This window comes from Columba livia, chromosome Z, assembly GCF_036013475.1.
Source record: "Columba livia isolate bColLiv1 breed racing homer chromosome Z, bColLiv1.pat.W.v2, whole genome shotgun sequence".
Taxonomy (NCBI): domain Eukaryota; kingdom Metazoa; phylum Chordata; class Aves; order Columbiformes; family Columbidae; genus Columba; species Columba livia.
In genome coordinates, this window is record NC_088642.1 from 54,795,395 (window position 1) to 54,812,477 (window position 17,083).

A 17,083-nucleotide genomic window follows, 5' to 3' on the forward strand; every position below is an offset into this window, starting at 1 on the left:
AAGGCAGTTATCTACCATCATAAAGTTCCTTGCTGGATTACTTATACTCGGAGGTTACTTAACAGTGTGGCTTTTAACTGAGAATGGATGGACAAGATACTGTAAAGGTATCTCACTCAGATCAATGGGAACTTCTAAAATTATTGAAGCTGCAGTTCGTTTTCAAACATATCTTTGAAATTCAATGTTTAAATACAAATAGAGTTATGAAATTTAAATACAATCCAATTATTGTCTTACTACTCCCTTACAAAGACTGCTGAAAGTACCTCCATAGGGGACCAAAGGTCAGTATAAATTTTTTTTGATCTCTAGTTCAATCAAAAGCCATGAAGAAAGTCTTGAAGGTTAGCTTGAAGGCTATGTATGTATTGTTGAAATCATGTGAATCTTCAAAATTATGGCAAGAAATAGTCAAATCTATAAATGGAGTCTTCTTCCATACTTAGGTTTGCTTTCCAATTACGAACAAAGCTTTTTCTCTGGTTTGTGCCACAGGCCCACCATGTAAGGGACTTTTCAGTGTGCTTTCTTGCTCAGTAGCAATCACCAGCCACCAGAGACTTATTTTTTCTGTGTTTACTTGACTAATATTAAAGGGTGATGACAGCAAAGCCACGTAAAACTTTGCTGAGAGTTATGATGTGTTGATCATTTGAAAACCAACCACAGAAACTCAAAAATATTGCGTGCTCATTGTGGACGATTACTGGAAAACAGCCCAAGGAAGAAACAAAACACCACATACCTTCCTACATTAATTTAGATGGAGATATTTTCCTAGCAATGAAGAAATATTTATAGACTTGAGATACTATGTAAATGCTCCAACAGGGGGATTAACTCTGTTGCTGTTGTGCTTGGAGTCCACTTGGATTTAATATTGATTTATAGCATTTACACCTAATTGTTTTAAAGATATCTTGTTCCATTTGGTGACTGCATTTTTCAAAAGTCATCAAATTAACAGGACTGACTTGTGTAAGTGGACATTTGAAAAACTTTTTTCACTATCCCTCCTCATCCAAGTAACCACAAAAAAGCCTCTAAACTTGGAAGATAATTCTGGAAAATATTGTTATGTGACTGACGCTGGCTGAGAATTTTCCAACAAAACAATTTTTTCAGAGCACTGATTTGATTAAGGCTCTGTTGTGTCACAGGAGGCACAAAAGCTCATTTTTATGAACTTTTGATGAAATAGAGTCAGCATTCATTTGTAAAGCTTTTCCTTCTCCTGCTGTCTCACCTGTTGCAGTTCTCCAACGCCTAAAACCCAAGGATTTTCAGTAGCATACCTGTTGTACAATCTGCCCCTAAGGCGCTGGACTGTGGCTCAAGACAGCTTGATTTGTGAACTTCATACTATTGTGAAATGGAGTCTGGAAGCCTAAGAAAACCCAGTAGCTCAGCAGGAAGCTTGGAGACCTCAAGAATGAGGGCTTGAAGTGTTGTTCACGTGACTTCCATTCTTCCTTGCAGAGCTGAACACCAAACCTCTTCTGCTTTCATGTTTTCTACACAGAATATTTTGATTAATTCAGAATTAGTATAATTTTTATGGGTAATTTTCCCACCCACGTCTTTTTTAAAAACATGTCTTCTACATTCCAAAAATTGAACTCTAAGTGGTGTTTGTTTCAGGGTTTAGCTTTTGTTTTTTCCAACTTTTCCAGCAAAATAGAAATGTTGATTTTTGGCACTATGCTTGTAGCTGTTGCATCAGGCATGACTGCATAGTTGTGTCGTTTTGACATTTTGACATAGCACATACAGAACATATTGTCTCATACAGGACAATAATTGGAATGGATGCTTACCTATAGTTGGTTTCCTTATTGGCTAATTACAAATGGGATGAAAGAAGATCCAGAATTTTCCTTTTGTGTGAGAGCCAAATGTTACTTGGAGCCTTACACTTTGAAACAACAGCAAAGATTTCAACCTCGGTGTCTGGGGGAATCTGTCCTATAAAGAAAACTGCACCCGTGTCCTCAGCTGCACAGGCTGACATAAAGATAATAAACACACTGTACTCATAATGCTGGTTTATCAGAGAAAGTGGAGACAGGCTAAAGGTTTAGACCTTTATATTCATCATACTCATTTCTCAGTCTCGCTGTGTCTAAAAGACATATGCCAGGATAAAGAACATGTCTGACAGCCAGTACCCCTGGAACAATGCAAGTTTTAAGCCAATTAGTCATTATAGAAATGCCTTTTGTGTGAAGTAGTGTAAGAATATGAAGTTAAACTGAAACTCAACACAATTTTTACCATTTTATACTCCTACATCCAAGACCAAGTACATTAACGCAACACACGTTTATATGGGTATAGTAAAAATAAATAGGACTCTAGAAGACTGCATTTTGTATATAAGATGAAATACAAACCACATATGGCAGATATTAGTCATGGCTGTTTAATGATCAGCTGAAGGAAATTCAGATATCTAAGGATGAGAAAGGTATAAGAACAAGGTACAGAAGTGTTAGGTCATTTATCCTTCCATACTGACTTTATCCAGAAGCTACATTTCTGCCCTTCACCTACGGCTGGACACCAGTTTATTGCAATAGGTAGGGCAAATCATACTTCATCTAATAATCTAATCATACTGGACACCAGTTTATTGCAATAGGTAGGGCAAATCATACTTCATCTAATAATCTAATAATGAAGAAGGTAATGAACATGCTTTCTCAACTATGTGCAGATTGGGTGGGCCTGCAAAGTATGAAGTGCTTACATGAAGAGACATTGTAGGTGAAACTGAACTGAACCAATGCAGTCACTTCCTTGCACACAGCCTGTGGCTATGAAAGTATCTTGTGAAGTACCACATTGTGCTACGTTGACACAACACATCTTTGAATATGGCACAGGTTCTCTTTGCTTGCCTTAGTATTTAAGGATTGCAAGATACCAGAGACCTTTTGTTGAGAAGTATAAAAACAGTATTTATTTTTCTGTTTTTCTCTGTACTTTACTTGTTCAAATTCCAGTCACTGAAACTTGAAAACTTCGTATTAACTATACTGACGATTGTGTCTGAACTGCATACTCATCAAAGCTTTAACATATAAATTACAAGAAAGGGCATCTGATTCTTCCTCTTTCCTATAAGCCTCCATTTGAAAGCATCATGGTATAAAATCCAACAAAGATTTAATCTTGCGTAGTAGTAAAAACAGATTTTTTAATGTAACATATCTTGAAATCTTTGGAAAGCATGATACATCTTCAAAACACAACACCAGTTTTTGTCAACTGTTTTATCTCTAAAAACATATCACCAACATTGTAAGAATATTCCTCCTTTTGGGGTCACCAAACAAGCAGTTTCAAAGAGCATGCATGGTAATTATGCAATGACTAACTAAAATCTAAATTAAAAGCAAGAACCTCTGTTTAAATCAGAAATGGTAGTGAATTGTAATCAGGACTTAAAGCTGAGCCATCGAGAAAACCATGAACTATGTCACTGTTCTTCAAGTGTTTTTCTCAAGGTCAACCTTGAAGACCTAGAGTATTACATTAGGTTAGGTTATATTCTTTATTAACTGTATTTCTGTTACCAAGGCCAATGAGCTCTAATGTTGTGAATTGAGGCTCACACTTGATCAGTAAGTTCCAGGTTCTTTAGCCCTTGCAAGGGCAGGAATTGTGGTACTCAGGTTCTTGTCTTATGCCTTTGCAGTTATCTAAGCAATTCCTTAGGAGCAGTAGGCCAGACATTTTTAAAGGTGTCTAGATACCTAAGAATATGATAGAAATAAAGTAAATCTGTAGGTATCCTGCAGTTTTCGAAAGTTACACTAGTGGTGGGATTACTCTGCCCAAATTGACCTGTCTACATAGAAACTGGTTTTCTGGGTTTTCCTTATAGTCAGCACAAAGAAGCAATTCTAGGCTGTCATTTGTTGTATGCTAAGGCGATTTTTTTTTTTTGCAATAACTTACATGAATTATGTTCTAGAAGTGCCCATTGTGGTCCATTGACCCTCAGAGGTTCCTAGCTAAGACATAGATGTTCACAATGTAAGACACCTAGGTGAATTGTATCTCAGCCTAGTTGCCTCCTTGCATCTCTCAATGTAAAAGAAAATCTACAAATCATCTCACTGTGTTTATAGATCTTAAATTCTGACTCTTCATCTACTTAGCAAAAATTGTTGCTACCCTTCAAATTCCCCAGTCAGATTACAACCTGAATCAGTACAGTGATATTCAAAGTTTAAAAATTATTACAGCAACGTGTAAACACATTCTTGACATCAAATATTGTAAAAAGCACTCTTTCCTAGCAGGGTGCTGCCATTCATATGTAAAAAGGTCATACTGTGTTATTAAAAAAAACTCAAATGAAAGCCACAAGTAGGAAAAGAAGCCTATAAATCAGGAGTGCATCACATTTTGTCTACTCTTGAAACATGGCCAGACTAAACCATTAAATGGGGATTTGTTGCACAAAGTCTGCAGAATTCAACCACGGAGCCACTATGCCAAGAATGTTGTGCCAAACAAAACATATCAAGACTAGTAATGTCGAATAAAATCTCTAAATCAAATGAATGTTTCTCATTCTTAGAACACTTCCTGATGTCAAGGAAAATACATATGAGTTTGCTTAGATATGGGGAAGTCTATTTGTTAAAAAAAAAAAAAAATCTAAATTTAAGACAGAAAAAAAGAAAGTCCAGGTAAGTCTTTATGCAGATTAACAGATTTTAGTGGGTAAATCTGCATCAGCCAAAGTATCCATGGGGTTAAGGGCCCAGAATCTCCCTTGTTTCTGATGAAACCTGGAGGTAGGGATGTAGGAATGATGAGTAGTATGACTGTATATTTTGTATGAATATGCATATATATGTGTGTGTGTGTAAGGAAGCCATATAGGTTCAAACTTGAAAAAGGAGTCAGATAATCTTCATATGCATAATTAACCCTGTGGTAGGTTGACCATGACCAGCAGCCAAGCACCTACACAGCTGCTTGCTCTCTCCACCCTGCCCAGCAGGATGGGGCAGACAACAGAAAAAGCAAAAGCAAGAAAACTCACGGGTTGAGAAAAAGACAGTTTAGTAAATGAAGGAAAATTAAAAACCAAATAATGCAAAGGTAACCAATTGCCACCTCCCAAAAGAAGACTGACGCTCAGCCAGTCTCTGAGCAACAGCCAGCCTGGAAAACACAAAAACTCCAATCACTTTCTTGTGCTACACCAGTTTTATTGCTGAGTATGACACTATGTACACAGAACATTGCTTTGGCCAGCTTGGGTCAGCTTTCCTCTCTATGTCCCATTCCAATTTCTTGACTGACCTCAGCCTACTCACTGTGGGAATGGACAGAGTGGGTAAAAAGAGAAAGCCTTAACACTGCACAAGGACTATTTAGTAACAGACAAAACACTGGTGTGTTATCAACACTGCTTTAGTCACAAATCCTAAATATGTCACCATACTCTTTGTACTTAACTCCACCTCAGCCAGACCCAGTAAAACAGTTAAACAGTTAAATGGCAGAATGTGTAACACATTTAAACAACTTCTCTCTGTAATAACTGTATCCAGTTGCATTGCTTTTATCAGCAATCATTACCATGTGTCATACATTATGCTTCACTCAAAACGACACTGGTTTTCTTCAGCACATTCCACTTTCTCACTACAGCTTCAATCCTAGAAAACACTTACTCAAAATACTGTTTTGTGATACATAAGCCTTTATCAGTCTAGTTCAAGGATTTCTGCCAATTGTCTAAACTGTAATGAATAAAAGAATGCATTACATTAAGTGATGTATCTGTCTTTATTGATGTGTTTCAGAAATACATTAAGACAGTAATGTTGTTCTCATTTGGAGAGGAAACGTCTCATTATTCACCTCCTTGTAACATTCCCATTCCTGACCTTCCTACCTAAGTAAGGTGTTAAAACAGTTAACAGATTTGTTGAAAGTGACAGTAACAGAGAGCCTATGCTTAGCATAATCCCCTTCAGAAAGCTCTTTGCTGTTCTAGCCACAGTAATCAAGGTTGTCATGTCAAATCAGGTTCTTGATTATCTTTGCATAGTTTTATGCATCATCACAGGTGCAATAACAGACTGATGATAAAATAGCTTTGTTAAACAAAATGAATTTTATTGGACATTTCATGCCTCCCCCCCAAACCTAACACACACATGCTGTCATTTGTTATACTGACTTAACTATTTAGAAATCATGTTCTTTGTGGGTGATGACATTTTCAGTTTTGGAAAGAAATAATTAAAGACTAACTGTACTTCTAAAATTCTTGTGCCTGATTCCACAACTAGTCCTTTTATATTTCTTTCCATAGGAGTATTCTTACTGAACCCAATATGCTTTCATAGGCAAGAATTTGGAAGACCAGCTGATTAGCATTTACATACACAGTTACAAAGATCTATAAGCAGGTACTAAGGGAACTGACCAGGAAAGGTGCATTCTTGGACCTGATTCTCACTAACACAGAGAGTCTCATGGGAGAAGTGGCAACTGGTAGCTCCCTTGGTCACCGTGACCACAAAGCAGTCAGGTTCATAAACTTTGCTAATAGAAGGAAAACTGCCATCCAGACCTTAACACTAGATATGAGGAGAGCAGACTTCAGCCTGCTCAGAGAAGTACTTAGTAAGATTCCCTGGGAAGAAGTTTTTGAAAGTGCTGTGGTTCATCAGTGTTGGTCATTTTCTAAGTATCACCTACTAAAAGCACAGGACCAGGCAATTCCAAGATGCCAAAAATCTAGCAGATGAGCCAAAAAGCCAGCTTGGTTGAGCAGGGATCTTCTTCTTGAAATAAAAAATAAAAAGAAATTACATGGTCAGTGAAAGCAAGGTCAGGCAACACGGGAGGACTACAGAGATGCCGCTCACCACTGTAGGGAGGAAATTCATGAGCTGTCAAAGCTCAATTAGAGTTGAAGCTGGTCAGTACTGTGAAGGACAACAAAAATGGCTTTTTAAAATGTATTAGTGGCAAAAGGCAACATAGAAATAACATTGGCCCGTTACTTGATGAGTATGGTCACCTTATTAACAGAGATATAGACAAACACAGGACATTTAAGGCTTTCTTTGCCTCAGTCTTCAACAGTGATGATGGACTTAGGGGCCCCCATAATCGTGGGTTAAAAAGCCATGGCTGCAAGAATAATAAATTCCCAATCAATCTGGGAATTGTACGGGATTTGCTTAAAGAGCTGGCTGACATCATAGTGAGACCTCTCTGTGTGATTTTTCAATGCTCCTGGGAATCTGGAGAGGTCCCTGTTGACTGGAAGCTGACAAATGTTGTCCCAATCTACAAGAAGGGCAACAGGGATGACCCCAGTAGCTACAGCCTCACTTCTGTTCCTGGCAAAATTCCTGAGAAGATTGTTCTGGAAATTATTGAAAAACATCTGAATGACAACACATTCATTGGTCCCAAGCAGCATGGGTTCATGAGGGGAAAGTCCTGCTTGACCAACTTGATTTCTTTCTACATCAAGGTTACCCACCTAGTTGACCAAGGGAAGCCTGTTGATGAGATCTTTACAGATTTCAGTAGAGCCTTTTATACTGTCTCTCACAGTATCCTCCTGGACAAGATGTCCAGAACACAGCTGGATAAACACACAATGCAGTGGGTGAGTAATTAACTGATGGGCCGGGCTCAAAGGGTTCTAGTAAATGGGGTTATGTTGGGGTTAAATTGGAGAACTGGGCAATCACCAACTGCATGAAGTTCAACAAGGGCAAGTGCTGGATTTTTTACCTGGGACACAGCAACCCTGGCTGTACATACAGACTGGAGGATGAGATGCTGGAGAGCAGCTCTGTGGAGGGGGATGTGGGAGGTCTGGTCAACAGCAAGTTGAACATGAGGCAACAGTGCCCTGGCAGCCAAGAGGGCCACCCATGTCCTGGGTGCATCAAGTACAGTATTGTCAGGGGGCGAGGGAGGTGATTGTCCCACTCTGCTCTGCACTGGTGCGGCCTCACCTGGAGCGCTGTGTGCAGTTCTGGGCAACACAGGATAAAGAGGACATAAAGCTACTGGGGAGTGTCCAGAAGAGGGCCACAAAGTGGGTGAAGGGTTTGGAGGGGAAGCCATATGAGGAGTGGCTAAAGTCACTTGGTTTGTTCAGCCTGGAGAAGAGCAGACTAAGAGGAGACCTCATGGCGGCTACAGCTTCCTCACAAGGGGAGGAGGAGGGGCAGGCGCTGATCTCTTCTCTGTGGTGACCAATTACAGAAGCCGAGGGAATGCAGGAATATGTGCCAGGGAGGTTTAGGCTGGACATTAGGAAAAGGTTCTTCACCCAGAGGGTGGTGGAGCACTGGAACAGGCTCCCCAGGGAGGGGTCATGGCCTCAAGCCTGACAGTGTTCAAGAAGAGACTGGACAACACCCTCAGACACATGGTGGGAACTGTGGGGTTGTCCTATGCAGAGATGGGATTTGGATTCAATGACCCTTGTGGGTCCCTTCCAACTCGGTACATTCTCTTATTCTATGATTCTACTTAAAAATCTTCAAAGAGTTAGTGGCCGAAACACAATTTTTATAAGCATCTACGAAATATAGACTATTACCCAATTTTATGTATTAAACTGTTGACATGTAATGAGATAAAGATGGTTTACTCAAGCTAAAATTAAAGGTATGGCAGTGAACTTTTTACCATTCTTATGAAAAAAAGCTGGTATAGCATTCTTGCATATGAAAACCTGAAGAAATTTAATGGTCAGTCTGAGGAACATCTCTCATATCTTTCTCAAGAAAAGAGATGAAAAGGCCTCTGGAGAATAGTATAATTTCTGCATCATATTGGGAACAAAATTCCCACAAGAATTTTTATGTTTTGACCTTTTTTGCATTCATCTTGGAACGAATATTATAAGTTATGTAAACTTTTATGAAACAAAAATCTGAAGAAAAAATACTGGGACCTGATCTGTTACAACTTTCAAATTAGACTCTATTTCTCTGTTTATCCATCCCTATGTTTACATGACTGGTGATTTACAATGGTTTCTCATCAAATGGTCATTTTGACCTGAAAATCAGAGTATTTTCTGAGGAAATCTGTGGTCAAATTTCTACGGAAAATCTTCAGATTCAACATGAAAATGATAGGGTGAGGAGGAAAAATCCTTCATTTTAATGCAAATCCAGTTTTGCCCATCAGAGATTTACAATGGATATTTTGTCAATGGCATGATGAAGGCTGCTGCATTTCATCTGTACCTGTCTGCAACAAATTGTTTTCTGTAAGCATACATTATAATAGTTCTTCAGAGTTTAATAAAGTGTATCTTATTATATCTGTGAACTCCATAAGCACAATTGTTCTCTTGTAGCACAGCTTCTGGGATTCATGAAGTTAGTCATACACATAGTTTCCACAAGACACACAGAACCTTCACACAAACTAATGTAGCATATTTTAAAAGCAAGTTCAAATAAAGAAATTTAATCTGAAAATAATCTCTGTAACCATAAAATGCACGGTTAAGTAATGAAGTAAATTGGATAGCTCTTCAAGGAAGATTAATTAGAAAACCTGATGGGCATAACTAGTTTGAATGCTTCTGTTTCCAGAACATCACAAACCACAAACTTCTGTAACTAGTTAGTAATTCTATAAACAAGAGTCTATTTTAGATTGCCCATGTGAAATGCTGCGTTGCTTTAATCAATAGAAAATATAACTGAGGTTAAGGATTTATTTTGCATTTGCCATTTTGAGAAAAAAAAAATATTTTCTTCAGAAAACAACAAGAATTAATGTTTTCCCTATGACTTTGAATGTATATTCTGGCATTGTAAGTTTGTCTTTGCCTCTGCTTAGATTCTACTAAAGGGAAAAAAAATAGTCTGGAAAATTAATTTTGTTTTATTTGCTGCTTCTCAAAAATCAAGAGAGGTAAATCAGTATTTGTAATAAATTATTTTCCCTGAAATATACATATTCATTTAGTGGCTCCCGTGTAGTCCTAGACCACTAGAAAACCAGCAGAAACACTTGGACGTGTTGTTGTCTCCCTTTTGTATGTGGAGAGGAAATAATTCAAATGACTTCCAGTAGGAAGAGTTGGTTGCACATTCTCCTGCAAACTTCCATCACTCTGTATGAGGTAGTATTTTGATCTAATTAATCATGCCACTATAATTTTGCCATCTCTTGGCACCATATTCTAAACTTCAAAGGACTGCGATACTTCTTTTGATTCCTGAGTGAAGGCAATTGTGTATACATCATCCCTCTAAGGAATCCACAGATATTGCTGTGTTTTAAAAAACAGTTCTTGTCCCACTATTGCAACACAGCAACTTCCCTGTTGTTACTTTAAACACTGTAAATAATTTCAGTTCTTTTATAGTAATTGGAAACTTATGCAATTTTGTGCCGTAATATTGCGTATGTAAATAAAGGATAACTGAAATTGCCAACTAATAAATGTTCCTAATATAATATTCATAAACCAAGGATGTTTCATACAAATGTTTGGTTGCATATGAGACATCTGAATTAAATTTTGTTTTGAAATAAATAAAAAATAAAGGTGCTTTCATTTTATTGCATTAGGCTTAAAATGTCATACTAGACATTGGAAAAGTGAATGAATTCACAGAGCAAGATTAAGACAACTATGAATATTAGAACATACATAATCATATTGGTTTTCTTCAATCTTATTAACAATATATTCTATACAAAAATTGTATCTGGATAAGAAACTGCAATGTCTGGTAGGTAGAAACCAAACACAATTATGTTTCTCCTGTCCATGTTCCTAAAAATGTCTCTATTTCAGTGTATATCTGTTGTGTTGAAAGTTAAGTCATGTTCCTTATGGTACACCACTGGTCACAGCCTCTAAAAGGCAGCAGGTGTGACATGGGACTAGTAAATTTGCTAGTCAAAATAAGAATCATTTTAAGAATATAACCTCATGAAAATGTAAGGCCGCTGCACTCTTACACTGTATGCTTTGTAAGAAACACAGTTGCATGGCAGCTATCAGGCAGCTTTACCACTAAAGTGAAAAAGCCACAGACACTCTGAACAATAAATGTGCACTAACACTTCAGGCAGCCCTTTTGCCATTGCATGCAGCCTGTCTCATGAGTGACTATCTGTGTCCTTCTCTACGCTGATGGCTCCAGGTGACAAAGCTCAGGTGGACTGAGCTTTTCAGAGTGCTGAAATGGTGAATTTTAGTGGTGGGAAAGAGGGGAAAGGAAAGGGGAAGGGGAAGGGGAAGGGGAAGGGGAAGGGGAAGGGGAAGGGAAAGGGAAAGGGAAAAGGAAAGGGAAAGGGAAAGGGAAAGGGAAAGGGAAAGGGAAAGGGAAAGGGAAAGGGAAAGGGAAAGGGAAAGGGAAAGGGAAAGGGAAAGGGAAAGGAAAAAGGAAAGGGAGAAGGCAGGTAGGCAGGAAGGAAGGAAGGGTATAAAGTATAGTAATGTTTTTGTCAGTAGAGTGCTTTACTTCTAAAGCAGAATGACAGTTGTTATGTAGCTTTATGTATTGTTTTCCTATTGTTTCTCATATCACAGTAGCCTGTTAATGTATAAAAGGGGTCCGTATAGTATTAATGCAACTATGAAAAAACCTGGAAATAACTTGCTACTGATTTGAAAGCACACAGACACCTCTGAAGCAAGAGCTCTTGGTTTTATAAAAACTCTTGGCATCCTGTGAATAGATCACAGTATTTGGTGGGCAGGATCTTTAGGGGAACTAGCCTTTGGTGTCTGCACCAGGAGGCATGATGTGGCTGTGCGTGAGTTTGCAATGGCACAATACTTCTTCTTGGCCATACAGTCACTGGTGTTCCCTGTCCATAGCCACTGACAAAGCGGTAAAGAAGTTGTGTGTGATTTCTGTTTTCTCTGAGACACTTTCCATGACTGAATTCTCTAAAACTGAAGTGTTGCTGGCTCTCAGGCCACAGAGAAAATGAGCCTTACATCTATACAGACGTGAGGGTTGTGTCTGTGTACAAAACCCTTTATCATGTCAATCTTCCCAAATAGCCTGATTTTTTTATTAATGTAAATGGCTTTGAAATGTCAGCAATCTGCCAAAAGCTGAAGACTTGGCCAGGGCAACTTTGGTTAGCAAATTGGTCAGCATGTGTTTCCAATATGTATGCTATTGGCTTAATTAGGTTTAATTAACTAGTACTTATGTCTGTTGTATGGGACAATGGCTATCTAGTGAAGGCTTATTTATTGGCAACATATGGCATTCTAGTGAATGATTGCCAAAATGACTGTAATGAAGTATTTAAATGAGTTTGTTCAATTCAGACTTTTGGAATACTAAAAATATTTTTCAGATGTCTGTATAGTCCAGGAGGTGCCTCTTATGTCATTTATTTGAAAATGGACCTGATACTCCTTTCTGCACCTTATGACCTAAGGGAGTGGGAGGTGGGAAGAAACTGTCATAGGATTAAATGAATTAAGCAAAAACTTGCATATAAAGCAAGAGAGGTAACAGAAAGCATAACTAGTTTTAAAAAGTTACTAAAATTCCTCCTCTATATCCTAGCATGGTTATGTATGCCCTAAACTTCACAGTCATAGCCAAAGAAGTAGGATCTGCGTGAAAATGATCCTGAAATTTAGCATTCACTTGAAAAGTAGGTCACAATTAGAAATGTATACTGCTCATTGACTCTATACAACCACAGACTAACTCTAGTTAAAAGATTTGCCTCTAAAATTTATGTAAGAAAAAAAGGATAGGCACATCCCACATAATAGCAGATGGTGGTCTAAGCAAATACAGATTTTGTAATATAATGCTTTTTAATGGGATTGGCCAACAAAAGCACCAAATTCAGAACAATAGTTTGCCATTAAAGTTAATCTTCTGATACAGGGTCGATGCCGACTGCATTTCTGTCTGGATTTTAGCTAGGAGCTTATTGGCAGTTTAACTGCCTCAGAATAAAAATCTTTATTATTTCATTGAATTATCTTGAATTTTGCTGGAAACAATGGGGGTGTGAGCTTTCATCAAAGATCTTTTTTTATTACATCTTTGAATTTTTGCTCTGAGGCCTGTACTTGCAAACCAGCAATGGAAAAAGAATCACACCAGTTCTGGCACCCCTGTGGTATAAAGTGGCATGCAAACTGAATTTACAGGTTTCTGAGGAGGTTGCCTTATAAATGGAAATTTCCAGGGGCAATTCTTCATTCTGGTTTAGTCTTCTTAAACATCAGCCACATCCCTGATATTACTAAGAGGACTCTACACTGTGTCCTTCCCCATCTCTCACAGAGATACATCTCATGGCCATAGGCAACTCACATAGCTCCTCTCCCCCGAGTCAGCAAAGTATGTAGTCTGCCTCAGTGGCTGTCAGGCACAGACAGATTTTTGCATGCAGTCCACCGAGTTAGGATGTTTTCCCACCCATGCACTACACAGCTAAATTTACTTGCCCTCCTTTTCACAAACTTCTGCAAGCTCCAGCTTAGCCACAGCCTAGGTAAGGGGACAGCATTTTTCCCTCTTAAACATTAAAACTTCAATGTATCTTGTTTCCCTAAGGCCATGTTGGCAGTACTGCACCTCAGCAGAAGGCATCACACTTCTGAGCTTAGGAGTAACAGGTTTAGAGGAAATTTGAACATATCCTCATGTACACATTTAGGTTTGAAAAACTTGACAGAAAAAAAGCTTGTAGCTGATTTCATGCTGGTTGTGCTCGAAACTCTATCACCAAGGCTATTCTTACCTCAAATATGAACATGATTTAATGTGATGGTGTTAAATGAAGCTGTATCTTCAGATTATATTTTTCTATTGATTAACACTCCTATACTTGATTTTTTTTTCTTGTTTGTCCACTTCAACAGTTCTCTCAGAGTTGTTCTTTGACTTTGTTTCACAAATACCACGTTTTGCAGTTCATCATTCCTAGAAATAAAGGAAAAGTATTCAAGAAGTTTTTTAACAGAAATTTTTTTTTCCGTCCATTGAGTCTATGCTGTTTTACACATAAAAATATGCAAGTGGCATAAAGACTTGTCAGAATTTAGGAAAGTAGGTACTTAAAAACCTAGCGGTTTGTTGTAAGAGAAAGGAGGATGATTATTGTTGTTTTGCTGGGTTAGCAGTCAGATTCCTGTCCAAGCTCTACTCATAAAGTTGCCTATACTTTTTTCTCTCAGATCAATATTGACGTTCCCATATGTTTTCCACTTAGCTACTTCTGGCAGCTCCCATACACAAAGCGCAGCCTTTACCTATGGAATTGAATAAAGATCACAGAGTATAAAAAAATAATACATATAATTAAGTACTTCAGATAACCAGCAAGTATCCCTAGGAGACAATTAATAGATACAATTTGGGGGGGGGGGGAGGGAACATGCTATATTCTTAAATTGTAAGCTTTTTCTTTTTACAGAACACAATACATGAAAATCCTAGCATAGATGAACCTAGTACTACAGACTACATCAAAGTGAATATTATTTTTTTCTGCCCTCTCTTTACACTATTTCTCTACTTTACAGATAATCCCACTAAAACTAGAGCATCTATTTAAAAATAATAGCTCCGTTCAACACAAGGAAGGGTGATGAAACTGATTCAATATATTTAATAATAGCCTACCATACCGTTATGCCATTGCCAAGGTCTAAACATTATCAAATACTGAAATGTTTTTACAAATGACAAATATGACATATCAATGTCAAGGGACTGTATGGTTCAGGGGTGTGGCAATAGGACACATACACCACCAATTTAAAGATCGCTGGTTTAAGTGTGGACAAAGACAGTCATAGGATCAGAAGTCCCGTATGACTAGTTTTGTGAAAGTATTATATCAGTATATTATTTGTAAACCGATGTCACAGAACATCTAAATAATTGAAATTTAGCCAAGACTAGTCAAAACCAGATGGCATTTCAGTTTCTTGTTCTGAGAAAATACTATAAAATACACTGAGTGGGTAAAAGCTCACAAAAATACTTCTTATAATACTGGCAATTTTGCATTCAAGAGGAAAAGGAAGGAACTACTTTCCACTAATTGAGATGCTATTACTCATACGCAGTACGTGGGACAGAGTTGATTTTAAAACTATCATAGTCCTTCAGTGCATTAGGAGCACTGAATGCCCAGGGAAATTGTGGAGTCTCTTTCCCTGGAGACATTCAAAACTCACCTGGACACACTCCTGTGTGATCTGCTCTAGGTGTGCCTGCTCCAACAGGTGGGTTGGACTAGAAGATCTTCAGAGGTCACTTCCAACCCTATCCATGCTGTGATTCTGTGAGGAGCCAATGATTCAGGTGAAGTTCAGATATTCAGGGAAAATGCAAGCCTAATACAGCCAATTAGAAGTCAGTGACATTGTACCTCTTACATCAGGTTTGACTTCAGTGTGTAATTCCTTGTTTTAATAAGTAGACCTGCTACTTGATTCATACTACAGTCATAAAACAAACAAACAAACAAAAACAACAACAAACACCAAGTAAATTAAGTTTTTTGGAGATTGTGTGTGTTTGTGGGTTTTTTTTAAGTATTTTTGGTAATTACCTTTGTAGTTGGGCCTCCACTATTATCATTATTACCAAAATACTGGAAGACTTGAGGCATCACTTTGTACCCAGAAAATGTGGGCATTAGACAGATTTCCTGATGAAAGTTTTATCTGGACATTTATAACAAAATGCATTTCAAAATAACACTTTACTAGTAATGTGGTAGACAGGAACATTTCAGCAGTTTTGTTACAGAGGTTCATTTGTCTGGTCAGATGCTAAGCTAACCAAAAGAGTAGTCTGAAATATATTCTCATTTGGGGAAGAGTAAGAGACACCTTCTAAGAAATGCTGTTGTGGTTAGGAAATAGTATTTAATCAGAATATGCAGAAATACTTTGGGAGGTTGAACTGTAGCTAGGGGTTTTTTTATCTACTCCAAGGAAGGCACGGTAAAATAAAACACACATAGAAATTATACTTGAAAGCAACATTAGAACAATGTTAAGTGGAAATTCTTGTCCAAAAAGTCAAGAAGCTCTAAGTCAGATTTCTCATTGTAAGCATGATGGTGTCCCATGTCACTTCTGAAGTCTGTGGTTGTTTTCTTTATTTATAATTGTCTAATATACATACTGAATGAAGTCTTATAAATTAATAGCTGACTATGGAAAAATATGTTTCATCCTACCCTATATCTTGCTGATCAATGTGTCACACAAGCCTTTCAGGTATGCTAGTGCAAAAATGGAAAAAAAAATGAAAGTATCCTCACGTGAGAATAGCTTTGAATTCTTCAGGCTGAACCCTTTCCCAGGGCAGTACTCTGGTGACTGGCACTCAAATAAAACAGGGTGCTATGCTGGAAAAAAAAAAAAAGTAAAATTCTACTGTTCCTTTCCCCCCTCTATTCCTTCAATGCACTTAAGAGACTTCCTTGCTCAGCTGTCAGAAGAAAAGGCTGTGGGTGTAGGTGCTCCTTGTGAGAAATACCTCCCCACAGTCCCAAGTCAAAGTGATGGACTGAAGTAGAAATCGAGACATCGACTGTCCTGAAATTTCCCTGCATGCTAGTTCAGGCAGCGGTTTCATATCCAGGACTCTCAAGGGAACTCACCCTTCACATGCATTGTATCAGTAGCCTGAATGTGCAACAAGAAAGGGCACATTCACTGTGGAATATGAGGGACAAGTGCCTACAAACAAGGGTCATCAAAAGTCCTAAATCCCTGCATAGACCAGGGTCTCAGCTCATGGTCTGACCATACCCCTACCCAAGTCAATAAAGGATCAAGCTGCACCACCAGTAAGCTTCAGTTTTACTTGAAATGGAGGAAAATATAACTAAAAAATATTGGAAGGATTTTTTCACCCAGAAGGCTCTTTAAATCATTCTTCTTCCTACATTCTTCAAAATCCCTATAACTGTGGCCTTCATCTTAACACTAAGCACAACATTACACAGAACCAAGATTAGCCTTGTCATAGTGAAAAATGGCCATCTGGCAGTCCTGGTATGGTCTAACAGTGTACTGCTTTGA

The 17,083-nt window shown here is 38.1% G+C and overlaps 1 long non-coding RNA gene across 1 annotated transcript; it reads right to left on the reverse strand.

The window, feature by feature from the left end:
* Positions 1 to 13,825: 13,825 nt before the first annotated feature.
* Positions 13,826 to 16,438, reverse strand: LOC135577285 (uncharacterized). Its single transcript, XR_010468962.1, has 3 exons — positions 16,318 to 16,438; positions 15,221 to 15,325; positions 13,826 to 13,958 (listed from the first exon to the last, which is right to left on the reverse strand). It is a non-coding gene; the product is annotated as an uncharacterized LOC135577285 (long non-coding RNA).
* Between the last annotated feature and the right edge of the window lie 645 nt (positions 16,439 to 17,083).